Below are 18,654 nucleotides of genomic sequence, written 5' to 3'. Positions count from 1 at the left end.
GTTGTGGCTAATTCTGCAAAGAAGAATTGAGAAAAGAAGTGAAGTAGACTTCCAGTCTTACATCTGCTGCAAACTAGCTTTGTAATTTTAAACAAGTCACTTAAGCTCTCTATGCTTCACTTTCCATGAGTTCTAATATTTGTTTGGCCTGTTTCACAGATCGATTGTAAGGAACAAATGAATCGATTAATCAATCTAACAAATGAACCGAGCATTAATGATAGCCTTGGCCATGTACTGGTTATTCTGAAAACTTGGAAGTTAATGATTCTTTCGTAGTTCATAAGTGTGATGATTAGGTCTTCATGCTCTTGTGTGAGATGTGCCTCCCTCAACCCTTGTTATGACTTGGCACATTACCTATCTGATGTTGAAAAAAAAAAAAAAAAGGAAGTTATTACCAGACCCATCTTGATAAGCTATACCCTTGGTCTTAGTCCACATTGGCTGCTCTAACGGAATATCATAGACTTGGGTGGCTTATAAACAAAATAAATATATTTCTAATAATTCTGCTAGCAAGATCAAGATACTAGCAAATTCAGTGTCTGGTGAGAGCCCACTTCCTTGTTCACAGGTGTCCTTCTTTTCTCTGTGTCCTCACCTGGTGGAAGGGGTGAGGGATCTCTCTGGGGTCTCTCACAAAAAGATACTAAATCCAATTCATGAGGCTTCTGCTCACATGACCTAATCACCTCCCACAGGCCCCACCTCCAGGTACCATCACATAGGGGTTAGGTTGCAACCTATGAATTTTGGAGAGACATAAACATTCAGTCTCTAGCACCCCTGCTCATACACATAAAATGGCTTCCTGTTCCTGGATTAGTAATAATGTCCTAGAAAAAATAATGTATCCTTCAGGTTCTGTGGGCATAGGCCAAAGTAGCCTGCCATAAACAGAGACATTATTCTAAGATTTGAATTCAATATTGAAAATTCATGCAGAGATATATGAGGGAACATACATTTATAGTATTCCTTCTACAAAATTACAAGAATTAGAGTAAAGGGTTAAAATGACAAAAATCCTCTCAACCTTCAAACACAAAGAGAATACCAGAAGAGGAAACAACTTACAGTTAGAACATCTCAAGAAAGTTTGGGAAGCTAGAAGCAGATGGACGATTCTTTACTGACTTAGCAGATGAAAGGAGAATTAGCATCTTTAAGATATAAGCTAACAAACAAATTGATTCCTATTACAGAATCCAGGAAAATTTGTAGAATTATAGGCAGTTGATAGCTCTAAAGATTCAATGGGGATAAAATTGTAAAGATTGGTCAAAAGCCTGTGTATATTTATAACCCTAGATCCACTCCTGCATGGATGACAATTACACCCACCTCTGAATCTTGCGCGCGCGCGCGCGCGCACACACACACACACACACACACACACACACACACACCAGAAAAAGACAAGGAACTTATTCTCTAGAGTGTGAATAAGACAGCTTCCTTGTGTGGTTCAAAACCAGGTTTAATTTGCTTCCCAAAAGACACATTTGCTTATCCCAAAATGGTGTGTGTGGGGGATGGTCCAAACAACAAAGAAGTATCTGATCCCAAACATCAATAGTGTAGAGACTGAGAAACTAAAATACCAGAAGAAGTTGAGGGTGGAATGCAATACTAAAGTCAGAAGAAATAAAGGAACATCTACACACTGCATTGTGAGATCTATATCTTGAATTATGACACCACTCCTGCCCTTTACTCACCTAGCTCAGCTCTGAGAAACCTGACAATTTGTTTTATAACCTCCAAGCAAGAGATCAGAGGCTTCTCTTAAGGAAAAACTATCTAAGAGAATAGACCTGTGAATACCAATAGCAGAAGTCTCTCTCCAGCTCACCACTTTAAGGTAAAGCCAGTCAAAATTGTGACCCCTATGTCTAAATATGAATGGAAAGCAAAGAATCAGCAGCAAGTTACAGAAGACTTAGGACCTGAAAGATATAATAGATCAAGCAGTAGAAAAAAAAGGAAAAGAAAGAAAGAAAAAAAAAAAAACTTGAAGGAAAAAAACAAGGCAGGAAGTAGAAGAAAGATAATGCTTAATACCATCACAAATACAAGTGAGACTATTGAGTCTGTGAAATAGGAACAAAATGCTATGAGAAAGATATATGTAGAGAACAGAATCCATAGATAACATAAAGGAAATTTCCCAGAAAGATTAAAGACAGTGAGGTTTATTTATAGTGCCACAAATGTCCACCAGGGCTTGCTCTTGTGACTTGGCAGTTGCTGGTTTCTTCTTATTTCCTATATAAATATTATTTGCATTATGTTTATTTATACCTCATACTATTCCACAAAGATTTTATGCAAATAAGTCATTGTACATTTTGTACAAATATGTGTACCATGTAGATAGGCAGCAAAGGAACTGAAGGGAAATCATTACAAAGGGAAATAAAAATACTTTGACCGTAAGTAAAAAGAGAGGTTATAGTTTAACTTTAAATTTACTTCAGGCTTTCTTTAATCTCTTCAGTAAATTTGTTAAAAATGAATGATAGGGCAGTGATATAAATCATCCTTGTTTGTGAAAACACGGGGACACAGAGTTTCCCTTCTATCCCTTCTCATATTCACTTAGGAAAATATCAGAAATCCCAGCTTCCATAGCTTTTTTTTTTTTTATTATTGGAATAGGGTTGAATAGCATAACCTTCTGTAAGGGTTTTAAATTGTGCTTCATTTTACACTGATTCTACACTCATGCGACTTTTCAGTGCCACTCTGACATGCAGCAAGTTACCCCTGGAACAAGACGTTCTCTTCAAGCTAGTATTGGACATAGTTCTTACACAGCTCTCATAAAGAGGTTATGATACATACATACCTCCATTTGTCTGACTCTTTTATGAGATGAGGGCCATCTACAACTAACCTTAGGCATTCGCAAGGAGCTGGTAAGTTCAAAGAAGATTGTGCTACGAAGGACTGATTTTATTAATAATGAACCTGAGCCCTGTATTTCAATATTACTTTTCATAAGAGTCCCGAAATGCTTTGCAATTTAAATGAATTAGGTCCTACAACAGCCTTTGAATTAGAGAAGACTCATTTTTTTTTTTTTAATAGAAAACCTAAGACAGATATAGAGCCAGTTTTAAGTTTAAAAAGTGAAATCAAAAATCACCTTTCTCTCCTTTCCCTCACTTTCTGCGTTAGGTCCCACCTCTTCTCCCTCCCCCTCTTCCTCTGCTTCCTCTGGAGTCTTTTTCTTTTCCTACTCCACCAGCCTTCTCATTTTCTCAGACTTCCACCCAAACATGATGGGTTCTTTTTTTCTGGATGATTCTGAACAAATCTCTGAATCAATATGGGGGTGCAATTAAGGAGAGGTGTTTCCTTTTCCACAAACTTTGCTAATTACATTTGGGGAAGAAATGTAATAATGAACCTGAGCCTTGTATTTCAATATTACTCCCTTTTTTTTAATCCTTAGGTTTTTAGAGTAAATTCCCTTCTAAATTCCCTTCTCTTCCCACAGTCCCATTTGCTAGAGGAGAAAGCAGTGCTCCACTATGAGTTCTGGCTTCAACTTTCTCCCCATTGTCTCCTATTTGAATCTGAAGTTCGGGCGAACTGACCCTCCCATTCTCAGTAATGGGAAAAAGAGGTTGTCTCAGGATAACCAAAGCCAATCTCAGATCCTTCTAGTCAGTCTGTTCTGGTCCTTATGCTTTGGGCATGGGTGGAGCACTCAATGGCTAAATAATAGTAGCTTGGGATCAGAGTATCACTGCTTTTGGAAGAAAGATCTCCACACACTTTAGTGTGAGCAGAGATGATTCTCTCCCTAGTTCAGGGGTAGGTAAACTATAGCGGGCTAAATCTGCCTGATGCCTTGTGATGGTTAATTTTATTTCTCAACCTGGAGGATATTTTGGGGTGAGATTTGCATTTAAATAAGTGGAATCTAATAAAGCAGATTGACCTCTATAACATGGCTGGGCCTCATATATTTTTCTACATAAAACAAGATCAGACTTGAATTGCATCATTGGCTCCTCCCTGGGTCTCCAGCCTGCTGGTTCACCCTGCAGATTTTGGACTTGCCAGCATCCATAACTGTGTGAGCTAATTCCTTAAAATTAATCTCTTTACACACACACAAATACACCCACCCACACACACACACGCACCCACACACACATCCTATTGATTCTGTTTCTCTGGAGAACCCTGACTTACAAACACCTGTTTTTGTAAACAGAATTTTATTGGAATAAAGCCACATACAGTTGTTTATGCATGGTCTATAGCTTCTTTCTCACTATGATGACGGAGTTGAGTAGTTGCAAGAGAGACATCAAATGACCCACACAACTGAAAATATTTACTATCTGGTACTTCACAGGAAAAATTGCCAACCCTTGCTATAGCTGATTCCCTGATGAAAATATTGGATACTTGGAACCCACCTCCGCTACACTGGGCTACAAACTTTCCCTTATTCCTTTTGTCTCAGTACCCTGGGCATGCCATCCTCTCTTTGAGCATTTAGGATATAAGCATATCCATTTCTGTGTCTTGCTGTACATGGGGGTGAGCTCTTTGAGGTTAAGGTCTGTCTTATTGTCTTATTTTTTGTTTGGAATTTTGTTCATGCATGGAATCCAATAAATATCTTTTGAGGAAATAAATGACTGAAATAATAGCAGCTGACATTTGTTAATTGAGTCCCCTGTTTCTATGTTAAGCTATTTACATACATTATCTCATTGAATTGAAACAGCAGCTCCACAATGATCCCCATTTTGCTCATGTAGAAACTGAGACTGAGGGAGGGTTGTGGCTTGCCCATGGTTACACAGCCAGGACAGTCCAGAGCTAGGATCTGAGTCCAGACAACCTGACTCCGGAGCCCAGGCTCTCGTCTACCAGAGTCCTCCTTCCCACAATGAATAAAGCTGCAGCTGAGAAACACTGGGTCCACCTTAGACTTGGTCACATTGTTTTTGTGATATCTAAAAGCCATAATTTAAACAAAATCAGCATAACACATATTTTAAAATTCAGCGTTTTTGATTAGTCCCATTAATATATTTTTTGAACCCATTAGCTTTCATCTTCACACAAAACCGTAGTAAAAACATTTTTAAAGGAAACTGAGACCACATCCACTTTGATGCCGTTGCTAGGATCCCCTTTTTGTTATGCAGTGCAGTGTCTGTGCCCTGTGTTCTGGGGACTGCCAGTGTCTCTCAGGCATAGCTGATGATCACAGGTAACCTCGCGAATGGAAAAGACCCAGCAACAATCCAAATTATCACAAGCCTCATTTCTTTCCTTTCTGCTTTACAGCACCGTGGTGCAGCAAACAAAGCACATGAAGAATTTTTCACTTTTTGGTTCACGTAGTTCCAAGGTGTATTTCTTTGATTTCAGCACATCAGAAAAATCTTCTGATTATCAGAGTCATGAGACATGGAAAAAGGCATTTACTGCAACAAGTGAGCCTGGTCCTGCAATTTCTGGGGGATGCTCTGACAGTAAAAAGCAATTACCAGATCACATAAAAAGCACTTAACACCAATACATGTAAGGATTGCAAAACAGGACAGTTTCTTTATGTGGCCCTTGGGCTGCCACTGATATTGTTTTGGGAGGAACAGGCATTGGGTAGATGACTGGGGAAGCACATGCAACCTGGATCTTATATGGTGCTGTCTCTCATGTAAATTACCACTCATTTTTTCATCTAGCCCTTAAAAAGCCAGTAGTAGCAACAGGGTATTTCTAAGACAGGTAACAGAAGCAGCAGCAGTAGTAAGTATCTTCTGCTGAGCATTCTAGGAAGTCCCTATGACAGTCTCATTACACGAGTTATCTGTAATCTAAGAGGAAGGGAATCTCTAATTCCAGGAAATTCTATCATCCATTACACAAATGAGTAGTTGAGGTTCAATAATCAAACAATTTTCTAAGACCACACAGCTAATAAATGGAGGAAATGAGATGTGAACTCAGCTCTGTCCATTTCCTAAGCCTGTACTCATTTCACTAGTCAGAGTTCTCCAGAAAGGACAGAACTGTCAAGCTCTATTTCCAGGAAACAGAAGACACCACTGGTTTTACAAATGAATATGTTTTTGCTTCATACTGATGATCTCTTCCTAATGCTTAAAGGTTTTAAAGGAATCAAATATCTGTCTTATACTCTGTGTTCCCCAAATATCCTCAAAGCAAAAGGTTACTGCATTACTAGAGAATCAAGAACTTATCTTCTAACTTTCTCTTCTGGTGACAGTTTATAGCTCAGATAAGGAGAAATTGTTTTTCTGCCTGGGCAGTTTAAAGAAAGGACCAAAGGTATCCAATTTAGGGGTATAATTGTGAACAGCTACAGGGGAAACAGAAAAAATAACATGGAACTGCAGCCAGAAAAGTTCATAATCCCAGTTTTTCTACTTACTATATAAAAAAACTTGGGCAACTCTAAACTTTGTGAGCCTCCATTTTCTAAAATAGAAACAAGAGTAATAATAATATTGGCTCATGAGATAGTTAATCAATGAGATGTGATAGTATAACTTGATAGCTATAATGTGTAATACAAATGTCAGTTATTGCGATATTAATTTCAATACCTTTTTTCTATTATATTACTATAACATGTATTTTATGGCTAGGGATGAAAGTGTCAAGTAGACCACAGAAAGTGGGAGTTGACAGAGAAAACATTTCTGTAGAAGAGTATTAAATTTAATTAATTTAATTAAAAACTTAAATAATACAATTAATTTGTATTTCCACAAAACAGATGGATCTGGTAAATTTAACGTCACCAGAAAAATACCACTAAGTTTCGGGGCCTGGAACAATGCCATGACTGTTCAGCATTGCCATGGTCTCTTTCTCTTGAAAAAAGTATATAATTTATGGAATGCTCTTTAAGCAAAGAAGAGTATCATTAGCAATTTTGTACATGAGTTTCCTACTCCTTTCAAAAGACGTATGTATTCTCTAAAGCATATTTCAAGAAAGTATCTCTAATGTAAATAAAATTTTAGGTTGGTTTCTTTTCAATGTCCCTTTTTAATGTTCTTTCATGGAAAGCTCTAAAAACATAATCCTTTTTTAGTTGAGAAAAGATCTTCCCTGAGAAAGCAAAACTTTCTTTAGTAAAACCTTTAGTGCAAGACAAGAAACTCTTGCTGTCCTTGGTGAGTTTTGGAGAGAGCTAAAGCGTATATTCGTTTGGGGACTGGACATGGTTTCTAATATCTCAGGTCTTTGTCTCAGATAGAATGTACTCTTGGGCTCAGCTTGATCAATTAATTCTTAGATTCAGAGCATCTTAGATTTTTGGAGTCTTCTGCTTAAGGGATATGAGACCACATTGATCTTTCCTCCCTGATATTAAAATTCCCTCTACAGCATCTGCCAGTGAGTGTCCAGTCTGTGCTTGACTGCTTCCACAGATAGGGTATTGGCCAATACATGTATTCACTCACTTATACTAGAATCAGTATTTGCCATGTATCCAACATTAACAAGAGATTGTAGGGAACATAATATAAGGACAGGATATAGTCTTTGACTATAAGTGGATGGAAGGGAATAGGGTCAGTTTGCACCTTCTACTTCCATGTAAATAATTAAAAACCACTCAGTCAAAAACTTCTTTCAACTGCATGTGATTTGAAGTTCACATGAACAAGTGACTATCATTCCCTTCCCAATCATCATACACTTAAACTTATACTTAACAATTGTCTTCTACCTGCTTAAAACTATGCTTTGTGCTCTCCCATGCATTATAGTAATTAATTACACTTGTATATGGACTAATTTTTATCTGCATAACTACAAAATTTTCTGCCTTTTTCTGGACAATTTCAACACCTATGAGGTTGATCGATGTAGCAATGTCATTTCACTGCTTCTCATCTTCTCACTGATTTCTGCTAGTCTCACCAAGGGGTTTGCATATCATTATCGTAAGGATTTGGGATTCTAAATTTGCTCCCTTCCTTATGTGCCATTTCTCTCACAATTTAACTCTTTCTCAATTGTGAGTTTTAGCCATTATATTTGGGCCTTTGTGTCCTTCCAAATCACAAGTGTTCCCTTCTTACCATCTACTTCATGGTTAGTGATCCCTATTCTTGCCTCCCCCCAACACTTACATGGATCCCAGCTATCCAGTCTCAAACTGGCCCTCTCCTCCATGTAGTCATTTTCAACAATCTTTGCTGAACACCAATTGCTTCTCAAGAAATGAGCCCAAGTTTAGTCCCAGGGGTAGGGCCTCTGGCTCTTTTGCCACATCAATTAAATCAGACCTCAGGTACAACATCTTTAATATCTTCAACGTCCCTTTTAAATGACCTTTCTCTTTTTGATAACACATATAAGCCTCTCACTTAATAAAGTCTTCACTTGAATTGCTCCTGCCCTTTCTAAGAACTACTCAAATTCTCTCCTTTCTACATGTTTGATTTCTGCCATTGTGGCAAAGTAGTTCTCTGGAATTACCTTATAGCCAAATACAGTGGTCATATTTAGTGTCTATCTTTATTTTTTTCTGATAATACATTTTAAAGAGTTATTTATCCTTGCCTCTTGGAACTTTCCATTAGATTTCCAAAAGACATTGTTTTTGTTGTTGTTATTATTTTGTTTTGTTTTTTCAGCCTTCTACTTCCATCTTTTCTCTAGTACCAGACAAAAATAGTGTGATTCTAATAATAGCCGCCATGCATTCAGTTCTTATGATTTGCATTGCGTTTTATAGATACACATGATTTTATTTAATCCACACACAATTTCAAGAACATGTAATATTCTCATTTACAGGTGACAGAATTAAGTATCAAAGGGGTTAAGTAATTTGCCTAACATCTACCTCAAGGCTTGAGTGTATATTCTCTCTTCTACCTCCACACTTTCTTTCTAGCCATTCCCATATTTTATGTGCTATTTATATGCTGATGAAAAACAAATTATTATTTCAAGCTGAGACTTCTATGTTACAGACAAAACTTGTCCACCATCTCTCCAATTGACATTTCTACTTGATGTCTCAAGGCATCTCTTCTTTATAATAATAAATTCTTGATTCTTCTCCTGTTTCATCTCAACTGCTTTCACACACAAGAATACAGACTTGTTTCTTTCTCTATTTTCTCTCTCAGAAAATGGTGTCTCCATCTGCCCATCTATCTGCTCAAACCAGAAGCCTAGCAGTCATATTGATTTGTCCTTCTCCTTTACTCCCTAACCCCAATAACTAACAAGTTATATTGGTTCTTCTTTCAAGCTAAATCTCCCAGCTGTCCATCTTGTTCCATCTTCTATGCCATCACCTTAGCAAAGACCATCCGAATATCTCATTTACGTTGCTGGGGTAGATGTTCAACTGATCTACCCACTTCCCTTCTTATCTTTCCCCATCTGTCCTCTGCACAAAAGCCAGAATGAGACTTCTACAAATAAAATAAATCTTGTGCCTCCCTTGTTTAAAGTCCTTAAATGGCTTCCAACTGGATACCTGCATGACATGGCCTCTGTATATTTCTCCTACTTTGTATCTTGCTTTTCTCCCATGACTCACTAGAATAGAGATGTTTTGGGGTGGTTTTGGTCCATGGTGTACTCTAAGCTCTCACTGGTGTCTGGTCCTTTACATGTGCTATCTCTCCCACTTCAACCTTCTAACCCCAAATCTCTTTGAATGGAAGACTCAGCTTAGAGGTTGAGAGAAACCTTTGCTAGTCATCCTTTCTAAGGTAACCATTGGTCCTGATCACAGATTTTCTCCAATAGCATTCTCTTTTTCTTTCCTAATACATTACAATTTATAGTTATATTTCATTTGTTTGTTCATCTGTTTATTATCTCATACTAGATTGTAATTCCCATAACACTATGTCTGCATTTTGTTCACTTCTATATATCTAGCTTTTAGCATGGTGCAGAGCACATCTATATGAGTTTTCTAGGGATACCATAACAAAGTACCACAAACTGGGTTGCATAAACACTAGAAATTTATTGTTATACAGTTTTGGAGACTAAAAGTCCAAGGTCAAGGTGTTGGCAGGGTTGGTTCCTTCTGAGGGCTGTGAGGAAGAATCTTTTCTATGACTCACCACTAGCTTCTGTTAGTTTTCTCACAATCTGGCATTCTTTGGCTTGTAGAAGCATCACCCTGATCCCTGAATTCATCTTCACATGGTGTTCTCCTCATGTGTATATATGTGTCTAAAATTCCTCTTTTTATAAGGACATCAGCCATGTTGAATTAGGGCCCACCCTAATGACCTCATATTAATTTAATTACATCTGCAATGAACTTGTATCCAAATAAGGTCACATTCTGAAGTACTGGGAATTAAAATTTCAACATATGAGGGTTTTTTTTTTTTTTTTTTTTTTTTTTGGGGGGGGAGATCCAATTCAACACATAACAGCCAATGAAGGTGTTTGATAAATACTGACAACTAGGAAGCGGTGAAAGTAACATTTGCACTCAGGTCTATCAAACATCAAGTCTAGCTTTTAACCCTTGATCTATACAGGTACCCTCTTCCTTCTTCTGATCATCTACATCCTGGGCACCAATTCTCATGTCTCATCCATGTCAAAGAGAATATGAATATAGTCCTAAAGACATGATAGCTGGATCTACCTGGAATCCAGAATTGAAGATTTCCTCTAAATAAGTCAGTAGTTCATAGTATCTATGTACCTTTTGGTCACAGTCATTGTAAAACAATAATAATAATAATAATAAACAACTACATTAAATCTTGATGTCTAAAGCTACAGGAAGTTATCAACTAAGAATATTGTTAGACAGTGTTTCAATTATAGGGGGGCTAATATAACAGTCTTTAAGGTAGCTAACTCTTCTGCTGTGTCTGAGAGACGGCCACGTTATAGGCTGACCTCTGCCAGATTTCTCATGTTTAACGAGGTCACATACGCAGCTAATCAATTTGCACACATATTTGCTTTCTGTTAATACAATTTTGTCTCATAGTTACTTTAACTGCAAAATTTTAGACACTGAGGTGCAAGTATCCTAAACTTCTCTCTTAACCAAGATTCTCTAGAAAACAACACCTGTGGCAAAAGCTTCTATGCTACTCTTTAAGGAATCTAATCCCAGGAAAGCAGAAGGGAGAGGAAAGGAGCGAGGGAAGGAAGGAGGAGAAACAAATATAAATAGGCATATTAGTGAGCTGGCCTTATGAATTACCTTCAGAAAGGTGATTAGAGAAAAGTGTGTCTCAGAAGAGTCTCTCCAAGAGAATATAGGGAGATGACTTTATCCGCAGGCTCCTTTCTTGTCCCTTCCTCTCTCTGTTCCACCAAAGTTCACCTTAGAGAGCATTAATTTTCCTGCACTCCTGGATTGTCACACATCTCTCCAGGCAGCTGCCCCTACAGGTCCAGTCTAGCGAGTAAGCTGGCAGAGTATGAGGGTTCAGGCAGCACCATGCAGAGCTCAACAGTCTACACTGGTGAGGGAAGTGGCTATACTGGTCTGAATTGAGGACCAAGGGAAAAGTACAAGCTGCTGCTTACCAAGAACTGTAAAGAGTCTGAGATTTTATTCTACTTGCCAGCTAATAAGTTAGCCTGCCTCAGTTTCATGGATATTGGCAGAACTTATGAGACTGATGGGCAAGAGAGAAAGGACTTTATTACTGCTATTAACAGCATGAACCATTATTACTGATATTAACAGCATTAACCATGAACATTCGTGCATTTTTCTGAGCCCCAATTGCCACAGGATGACTTGAAGAGGGTCAGGTTACGCTTGAATACACAGTAGGTTGCACTTTAGAAGAAAAACTCAAAGTTTAGAAGGAAAATCTTCTATAATAGCAGTAAGCTTGCCTGATCTTTGCCCTGGAGAGAGATGGCCTAGACTTTATTACAATGGTCATTTAAAAAACCTGCCTTTTGCTCTGAAGGGAGAAACTATCTCTATTTCTGGAATAAAGGCAGTCAGTCTCTCTGTTCACAAGACTTTCAGAATTGCCAGAGACCCAAGCATAATAGTCTTCCAAGATTGTTCCAGTCAGAAAACAAGGAAAATGTGTATCCGAGGTGCTTTATAACCTGGTATGCCTTCCTTTTTTCAGAGATTTATCTTTGCAAATGTCATGACCAAGTCCTAAAATATGTAAAAATAATCTTTTACACCCAGTTTCCTTTTGCTTTTCCCTAAATAACTGTAGGTTGGCTGATACATTTTCTAACGATTCAATAACCAGTTTGACTACAAGAATATTTTGCTTAGTTACAGGTTTTTCTTAGCCTAATTTTTCTATTAGTATATTTAGGTAATCAGAGCTATAGAAATTCTGAGATAAATACTACCTTCATTCTACAGCTCTAGAGACTGTGCCATCTGCATTTAAAAAGTGCTATATATGCATATGTTATGGAGGATAAGGGTGGTGTGAGAAACATAACTAAACCACAGAAAAGAGCATAAATATCTATAATTTCATTTGCAACTAAGAAATTTGAAAGCACCTTCATTCCATTTTATAGGTTAGGGAAAGAAAGCTCAGGAAAGTTGAGAGGCTTAAATGAAGAAGGAAGCCACTATTAACCCCTGACGTTTAAATTTTGCTCCATTTTATTTTCGATGCTTACAGCATCCCTCTTTTAGAGCATATGACAAATTAAAAAAAAAAGAAGTTCTGAAATAAACACATAAAGCCTCTCCATTTTCATGTTTTAGGATAGACTGATGTCTGGATGAGGTTAAGGAGAAAAATGAACTCTTGGCTTTCGTATCATGTATAAAATCCTCTTTGGAGTCTTCCTCTATGAATCCTGTATTGTCTTTCGGTTCTGATCCTTCTCAATGCTCACTCTCTGCAGTAATTTAGTATGAAGTCTAAGTCCTGGCATGCTGTGCACCAGTATACCTTCCTGTGGGCGTCTGTGGTAAATTTCCAGCTCCAACTAGCAATCTTTTCTTTTTTTTCTTTTTTCTTTTCCATAACAGACACACACTTCACAGAGTGGAGCTCAACTATAAAGATTTTATTGTCTGTGTAAGTCATTGGCACTGAGATATATTGTGTTTAGAATTCTAAGAATATCGGGGCTGGGGGAAAGGAAAGAGAAAGAGAGGGCTAGTCTTGTCATGCCCCCTTCCCCAATACACAATACTAAAAACCTATTTGAAAATCTAAAGCTGTCATTGAAATCAAGGCTTTTCCCCCAAGCCATTAAAAAAAAAAATGTGCTTGTTAATCTGTATGTCACCAGATTCCATCAACACAAAGAGATGTCTAAGGGGTTTCATAAAGGGTTAAGTTTAGGTAGCACTGTTCAGAAAGCAACCTGTGTTGCTGTAATACCAGACCAAAAGCACGGGATACATTTAGCTGAATGAAGTATAAATTATCCAAGTGCAGAATGGCCATACAAAAATGGTAGAGACCCCTGACCTATATGTATTACTACTTTCCTAAATCCCCAGGCTTCTTCCTTTTCTCCGTGGTCGCCTTGGAAATGCTGCAATTCATAACCTTTCCACCCAGCTCTCCCCTGGCTGCCAATGGAAAGAAATAAGATGAATGATTTTAATTCTTACTGTTGGGCTGCCCAATGCAACTCTGCTGTCAGCTGGTCTTGCTGCAGCCCTGGTTATAGGAGCTTGGGTTCCTCCAACGATTTCACACGGCGATTACAGGGCCGAGGGAGGGAAGGCCAGTGTGGGGAATGGCTTTTTGCTCATGGAGTAAGATTAAGGTAATGAAATAAGGCAATCAGCATGGCAAGTACAGTTCTACTTCTCCATGCTCCACGGCAAAGGGGATGGAAGGGCTGATGCTAGTAGCCCAAGACAGAAGCCTAATTGAATCCCATTAAAACAAATGCAATGTACACATACAGGAGCCTATTAAAAGAAGGAAACCATGTATGGGATAGTGTGGAGTGGCCTAATGAAAAGGACTGTTCTAGACTTGATTTGCTTAATGGATTTCTCAAGCATTAGGAGAGTCAAGTGCTGCGCTAGTTTGGTGGGAAACTGCAAATGTAGTACGCCGTGGGAAAGGCTGAAAGATCCAAGGAGAAGACGGATAAGGAAAGGTTAGTGTAGAGAAGAGTTGCAACCAGGTGCCTGGACTTACCTGCCTTCTGTCCCTGATTGAAATCTTATTATGGAATTTTGCCAGGTCTTTGGAGTAGAAGCACTTCTTTGTTCATAGTTGCTCTTAACACACAGACACACTCACAAACATGCACATTATGAGAAGCAGGAGATATGAATGCTGTGGGATTAAAGGCACATTGTTTGTTTGTTTGTCCTGGAGAAAGTGTAGAAAGGGGAAAAGCAAGAAAAGAAAAAAGGCAGCCACCCAAGAAGAAGTCAGACAGTGACAAATTGGTGTGGGGTTGTTACTGGTAAGAAAACACCATAGGAATCAGGACCTGTGCACTTTCTCTCAGATGTATAAACATTTCCCTAAAGCAAACCTTTAAAGACTTTGAACATCAAACTGTCAAGGCAGAGGGCAGCAGGGAGAAACAGTGTTCTCAAACCCAGCTCAAAGTACCCTGTAAGATCTGCTTTTTGAAAAGTCTTTGTAAGACACCTCGATGCACAAGGGGCATATTTCTGTGATCTCTGTAAAATCCTGAGAGCAGGTACTTTCGGCTTTGAGCTCAGAACCTCCAGGTGCCTTTAGACAAGTTTAATAATAACTGAACTTGAACACCTGTCTATCTTCCATTCATGCATTATACACAGGAAAACTAATGAAGCACACAAAACACTGTGTTCAAACCCAAGAAATGCGCCTCAGAGAAGAAAAAAAAAATCAGGTCTTGATCGAGAAATACTGGCTCTAGGCAGTAAAGCTAGCAAGTCTGCAATGAGCCCTCTGATTTCAGCCAATAGAGAAAAAAAAAAAAAAAAAGAAAAATAGGAGGGGAGAGGGAAGGAGAGAAGAGGAGAGGGGAGGGGAGGGGAGGGGAGGTAGAGGGAGTGTGAGGAGCAGGGAGAGAAGGAGGGTAAGGAGGAGGAAGGAAGAGGAGGGAGAAGGAAAGAAGAGAAAAAAGATCTTGAAAATGTTTGTCCTTCTTTGCTGACTCAAATATTTACATTTTCCTTTTTTCTTCCCATCGATGCCATTACCCCCCCTTCCCCTTTCATCCATTGCCCTGCATCCCCTCTGCCTCTGCCCCCACAATTCCCATTCCAGACAAACGATCCCATTCTCGGTGATTAGTTACTGCCTCCTGCACAGGCCCAGCTGCAGGTTTTTTCTTTCCTCTGCAGGTTCCCTCCCTCCCTCCTTCCCTCGCCCCCTCTGCATCCTGAAATGGAACATACGTGCACGCACACCATACACACAAACACACAGCTGTCCTGGCTTCTCTCTAGCACTTTGCAGTGACGGACACTCCAAACATTTAGCACAGCATGGAGAAATGTTGATGTAAAAATGAGAAGCTCTCCACCTGCAATGCTAATTAATCGTAAACAAGCTCTTTTCAAGGTAGGAGTTCTGGCAATGAAGCCTGGGGAAGAGACTGGGGCTCTCTTGTTAGAGGAACAAGGAGTCCCTTCAGACGCTAGGTGGCGGTGTTAACCCACTAACAGGCACATCCCTAAGCCTTGCCAAGTCACACATATAATTCAGTTTGAGTGAGACCCACATAAAAGTGGAGAACTCAGAGAGATGGGCTGAAGCCAGGAAAATAAGTTGCCGTGACTGTCCGTGAAGGAGTTCATAAACATGGAAAGCTGGGTGTCATTTCCTTAAAAGAGTTCGGCGAAAGAAACCTGATAGTTTAAAGAGTTGCCTTGCGATTTCAGCATCAAGATTCCAAAGCAATACTGTCTTTTCAAAATATGACACTCAGACAGAGATACCCCAGATGTTTAATATTTTTCCCGTTCCATCTGAATTTCCCATCTGAATAGACTGATCAGTATTCAGCACTAGAAAGTGTCTGAACATCAAGCATTGCTCCAACCATAAAGGGATTTCATGGGCAAGTTCTTAACTCTTTCTCCCTGTGATCAGTGCCACAAGACCTTCAGTCTCAAACTGCCCAAGATGGCATCCTCAGGGATGTCGTACTCTTTCTCTCTCTCATATCCCTATTAATCACCTAGTCTTGTGGATTCACTCAGATAAATATCACTGAAATCCACGCTCACCTCTCAGTTCCCATTGGAATCTTGGGATTATTTGTGTACTCACAGGAAAATCCACAATGATTACTTCCTATCTTTGCAATTTGTCAGGTAGACACAGCCCAAAGACATCTTCTGGTACATCCTCTTTTCTCTGTCTTCCCGCCTCTCTTCTGAAACCCACTTTTTATCCCTGCTTATCCCATTCTCTGCTATCCCTTTCCCAACCTGCTCTTCCTGCACCACTTTGTTCTCACTAACATTATCTTGTCAAAACTTTAGAAGATACAACCTGCAGCAAGGGGCACTAATAGTGTGAGTGGGAACAAGGCCTCAGTAACTAAAGGGAGAAACTGAAGCTTAAGCACCCATGGAACTAGTTAAGTAAACTAAAACTACAATCCAGTCTGGGCTGCAAAGAATGTGATATTCCCCACATAGCATAATTTTGAATTGAAAATGGAAGTCTCCAGGTTATTGCAAGTTCTACCCTGATAAAACAATTTTATCAGGATAAAGAGAAAATGGATATAGGTGAGAGATAAAACAGTCAAGTGCTTTGTGTTTCTGAAAGGTTTTGCAGCCTGGTACATACACACTGTAGGTATTTTCCAAAAGTCAGCTGATAGCCCTGCAGCTTGCACCATAAACAATTATTATGGCATCTGCTTTTAGTGTTCCTCACCCCTTCACGAGGTTCTCTTTGTGAACACCTTCATTAAATGCCAAAGGCCTTAAGCTAATATATCTTGTTCTCATCTATGGCAAATGCTTCTGTTTATTTTTCCAATAGTGCTGCTTGTGTAATAACACCAGGCTATGAGATGTTGAGTGAGGGGGGAGAAGAAACGAAACAAGGAAGAGAAAGGTCACAAATTTTAAGCCATATGGGGTTTTTTATTGTTATTTTTGAAGTGTGTTTAGCACAGAGACAAATTGTACATTTACCGTGAGTCACCAGGACCTAACGAGCTCCTAATGTGTCCCATACTTCAAGGTTTTTCAGAACAGGCCAGTAACTTAGCAACCACAGCTAAACCTTGACAGGAATAATCATTATTTGTGTTGCAGCTTCAGGCTTCCCCACTATAGGTTTTTTTTGTTTGTTTTTTTTCCCCCCTTCCTGTTGTTTTTTAAAAAGAACTCCAGAACAAGGAAGGACAGCTAATGATGGGAAGGGAGAATTTTCCTCCTGTTGCTTTAGGTCATCAATGGTGTGTGTGGAATATAGGCCTGGAGGGAAAAATGGCTTTCCTGAGACACTGAAAAAGGTAATGGAAAAAGGGCTAGATGTGGTCAATTTAGGTGAATTCCAGAGATGTTTGATACCTTAACATTTATGAATTTAACATTTGCAGTGTTAGCAATTCACGAATCAGTATGAAAATCTCTGACGTATAAAATACGTTAAGATTACTGAGGTACAAATTTGTGACATAAACTGATCGACAGCAGCAAGTAGCACGGTCAGTGCGTGAACCTCGCCGATTGCCCAACATTTTTACTGCACTCCACTTTTATTGTTGTCTACTGAAGTCTTTAAAAAGGAAATCGCCTCATTATGAATGGTCTCCCCCTCCTCATTCCCTTAAAAACAAACAAAAAACTTTTTATGAAGATGATAGAAGAGAAGGTGAGAGTCTCTAAGATAGTATTAGTGTCCAACTAGGAAATTCATTTTTTATAGGATAAACCATAAAATGTATGGAGATTCATAATGAATTCTATAGGTGTTTCTCATAAACTTCAAAGTTCTACTAGAGTTTGCAGAGTTTCTGCAGAACTGAAGAAGTTATATGCCTGGTAAGACACGTTAGTAGCCTTTATTATCAGGGAAATTGTAGCAATGGGGGGAAACTTTCCTAAGCAGACCTGTTTGTGATTCCACAGGTCATTCAGCATCCACATAATAAGACGAGATGTGCTCTTACTACAAGTCTCTGTTTAATTGGGTTTTGTCAGGTCAAGGAAGTAAACGGAACATTTTTTAGTTTACATCTATTTGGAAAAGGTAAATACGACAATGTTATGGGTCTTCAGAATCACTGAGTTCTAGACTTCACTCTGCTATTACCTAGCCAGGTGACTATGGATTATGGCTAATTACTCTAGGCCTAGAAACCTCTCTCATATTGTTGGAGGCCCAGATAGTCCCTTTCGTCATAATATATGATCTTATTGAAAAGGTAGAATGAATGGGCAGGATAATGCATAAAACTGTGAATAGTTCTGACTGAACCACTGCAAAAATGAATGCTAATTCTTTCTTTTTTCCTGAAAAGAGAATAATTATAATTATTTTCAGCACAAGCCGGTGATTGTGAGACCTTGCTGGTTAGTGCACGCTAAATTCTCTATTAATAATTTAAAAGATTGATACCATGTAAATTTGGTTAATAAAAATTACTCCTGCAGATTCTCATGAAAAATAAGCTTTGGTGAATGCTACCATCTGATTTTCATACGTGTATGTATTGGGGGTAATCGCTTTACTGCCACGT

At 38.8% G+C, this 18,654-nt stretch overlaps 1 non-coding gene across 1 annotated transcript; it reads left to right on the top strand.

The window, feature by feature from the left end:
* The first annotated feature begins 267 nt into the window (after positions 1 to 267).
* On the top strand, positions 268 to 370 carry LOC141568122 (small nucleolar RNA U13). The gene has a single exon (XR_012491141.1). It is a non-coding gene; the product is annotated as a small nucleolar RNA U13 (small nucleolar RNA).
* The last annotated feature ends 18,284 nt before the right edge of the window (positions 371 to 18,654 follow it).

The sequence above is a fragment of the Rhinolophus sinicus genome, chromosome 17, assembly GCF_057876585.1.
Source record: "Rhinolophus sinicus isolate RSI-liver-muscle chromosome 17, RSI-T2T, whole genome shotgun sequence".
In the NCBI taxonomy this organism is placed as follows: Eukaryota; Metazoa; Chordata; class Mammalia; order Chiroptera; family Rhinolophidae; genus Rhinolophus; species Rhinolophus sinicus.
Note: the sequence above shows the minus strand (reverse complement) of the source record. Positions and strands in the feature narration are given on the sequence as shown.